Source organism: Elephantulus edwardii, unplaced genomic scaffold, assembly GCF_000299155.1.
Source record: "Elephantulus edwardii isolate Elephantulus edwardi_28Jun2011 unplaced genomic scaffold, EleEdw1.0 scaffold00034, whole genome shotgun sequence".
In the NCBI taxonomy this organism is placed as follows: domain Eukaryota; kingdom Metazoa; phylum Chordata; class Mammalia; order Macroscelidea; family Macroscelididae; genus Elephantulus; species Elephantulus edwardii.
Window position 1 is genome coordinate 17715959 of NW_006399784.1, and position 3476 is coordinate 17719434.

A 3476-nucleotide genomic window follows, 5' to 3' on the forward strand; every position below is an offset into this window, starting at 1 on the left:
AGGCTACTCAATGGCACATAACAACAACAATTTACAGCAAAGAGAAGTTTGAAGGAGGACAGATTTGGTTTGGATGTAGCTATATCAGCACACAGAGTCAGTGAGCATTTGGAGGACACTGAATAATTAGCTTCATGCCTATGAAGGATGTCAGGAGGGGAACGCGTCCTTTCTGCCTACTTCCTTCTCTCTCTCCCTTTTTGTTTAAGATTCTGATGGTATAACCTTCTTGACAAGTCATTTAGAAATAATTTTAGGTTATACAACCTGACCAATTTGGTTAAATTCAAACTCACTCAGACGTTTTCCTTCTCCTCCTGACTTGTTTTTTTACAAGTTATTCTTGCTCTAACTTGCCCCCTTTGCTTATGCTTCACCTTCTTGACTACTTTCCTTATCAAAATCTCACACCTCTAAAATCTACTTATACTTGATTCACGCCTTCACTAGATATTCACCAGCTAGTGAATGAGGGTCCACATTTAAGGGATCACTCTGGGCAGGGTCACAAGCACTAGTAAACACCAAGGTGGCCATCTAGTTGCTTTTCTTCCATGAATTTTGTATTAACAGTCTGTCCAACACTTTCTGAAGAGAAAAAAAAGAAAACCACACCACCAGATCTGAGATATGAAAGTGGGTCAAAATATTTGAAGTCAAGTCTGTTCTGAAAAGTACAGTTAACATAACCAGGTTTGTACCACACTGTTTTGGTTGTAGGACACTATGGAAGGAAATGTTCATCTGAATCTGAACTAGAGTTTTGAGAGGAGATTGGACCAGAAGAACAGTGAGGCTAAGAATGAGGAAAAAGGACAGTGAGACCAAGGGTGAGAAATTACAAAACAAGAGGTGAAGCCCAGTGGCCCCATTGGAACCATAACTGCTTTTCCCTAGTGAGTCTAACCCAGAAACATTTTCTGGTAAACCCGTGGTGAGTACTGCTTTATTTTAAGTAAGGTGTACAGACACCACAAGTAGATTTTAAAATTGAAGTGATATAAATAACTTGGACAGAGTTCAGAGAGAACCACTGTGAGAACCACCATGACTAATGTGTGGGCAAAAGGTATCTATTAATAGACAAAAATTTGCAATCACTTAGCTTGAGAGAGGGCTATAGGTAATGTTTTCAACTGCTGTACTTAACTAGTGGTCTTTAAGAAATGAAAAAATGTTACGGAAGAGTAATGAACCAATAAGAAAAAGGTAATTTTGGAGCCACTCCATTTTAGGATGTCTGTATTTAAAAAGGAACAAAAGAGTAACTCATAATCATTTTCTTCAAGCCAAGTTGAGAAATGAAGGAATCCTGAGTACCACCTGCTAGATGAGACCTACGCAAAAAGTAGAAGGGGAATGTACCACAATTTTGGAATCCATTTGTTTGTTGATGAGCATTTGGGCTGTCAACATTTTCTTGCTATTCTGAAGAAGGCTCCTATGAATATAATGTATCTATCTGTTCAAATCTCAGTTCTTATTTCCCTGGATTAACTAATTATATAAAATATAATATATATATGAGTGGTTCTATAAAACACAAGGTCCATGAATGAGACACAATGTATAAGAAGGTTTATATCAAAAACAATGCACAGAATTTAAACACAATATATAAATGATAAATAATATCCAAACCAAGAAAAAATATGTGGTTAAGCAAAAAAAGCAGAAGAGGCCTGTACTGAGAAAATAAAGTGTTTTTTTTTAAATGATTTGTATAATCTGGTTTTTTTTTAAAGGAATACTTTTTGTTAAAGTTCTAGGTAATATTTTCTATAGCTCAACAATTTCACCTTTAGAAAAATTCACATTTTATAGTCTTCAAAATTAATAAACTAAACCATCTGCTTCTTTCCAGGACTGGTAATAAATAGCTTTAGTTTTCCTGCAAAGGGTTCTTAGCTGGAGAAAAAGAAACTCCTTAAGAGAAAGACTACAGACATGATTTCACATTCAGAAAAGACACCGTGAACGGCTAATACACTCTCTTTGTGTCCACCTTTGTGGAGAATTGCACTTGAGACTGGAGAGCAGAGAACACGTGAACTTGCTTAGAGGCGACGATGGTTTTTCACATGAGGCAGAAAAGTTTACAAGAGTTGACTCAAGTAGCGTTTTGGATTTTTGGAGAAGAATGGGGAGCCATTCTTTCCTTTGTTCTCTACTTTTCCCCTTCCAGATCTTCTTTACTTCACTCTGAGAGTTGTATCTTAATTCAGGAGGCACTCAGTAGACAAGGAACAGGTCAGCTGAAACTGTGGGGAGCCGCACATGTTCCTCCAGTTATGCTGAAAAGATTGAGGAAACCCTGATTCCTTTCACTGTGCTTGAAAGCAGAGGAGCAAGTTTGATCCTTTAGGGAAAGACGTCTGAAAAGAACGACAGATCAAAACAACTCAACAACTTTTAAGAAATAGGAAGAGGTATTCTCAAAACTAAACATATGTAAAATCTTTTTCTTTTTAAATGTGTAAACACTGTTGTTGTTATGTGCCAATGAGTCACCTGCGACCCATAGCAACCCTAGGTACAATAGCTCTGAAGTCTGCCTTGTCCTGAGCCAGTCTCACTGATTCCAACACACCTCACCCCACTGTCCCAGTTATTGTATCAATCCATCCCATCCAAGGGCTTCCTTTGCTGTGCTGTCCCTCCAACCCTCCAAGCATGATGTCCTTCTCCAAGAACTGGTTTCTCCTGGTGACATGCTCAAAATATGGGAGATGGAGCTTCAAAATCCTTGCCTTTAAGGAGAAACTTAGTTTCAACCTGTCTAAGACAGACTTAATTGTTTTCTTGGTGATCCATGCATAGTATGTTCAAGATCCTTCTCCACCACCAGAATCAAATGTATCAATTCTTCTGCCATCCTTAGTCATTGCCCTGCTCTCTCATGCAAAGCATGTAATTGGGAAGACCATGGCCGGGATCAGTCTCCAGACTGACATTATGCTTCTCAGCTCTCTAGAGAGGTCCCCGAAAGCAAATTTTCCCAATGCAATTTGTCTTTTCATCTCCTGACTGTTGGTGCCAAAAGTCTCAATTGTGGAGCCAAGCGAGTTAAACTTGTTAACAATCTCAATCTCTTCTCCAGCCATCATGGTGCCAGTCAGCCCAGTGGTGAGAATCTTTGTCTTCTCAATGTTAAGCTTCAATCCTTATTGAAGACTGCAGTCCTTGACCTTCTGCAAGCAGGTGCTTGTATTTTGTTTTTCTGGCTCCTTTGAGCTAGTTTTAGGCAACTCTGAGGGTTAGTATCATACACTGTAGGGCAGGGTCTTAAAACGGAAAATAAGTTAATGTAGAAAACAAACTTATTTTTGAGGACTGAGATTTAGCTTCTGGTGGTATAGTCCGTAGGAAGTTGTGCTGCTAATCCAAAGGGGACGCCTCTTTGGCAGTTCAAATCCACCAGCAGCACTACAGGAGAAGGATGGGCAGTCTCCTCCCACGTGATTTACAGCCCCTAA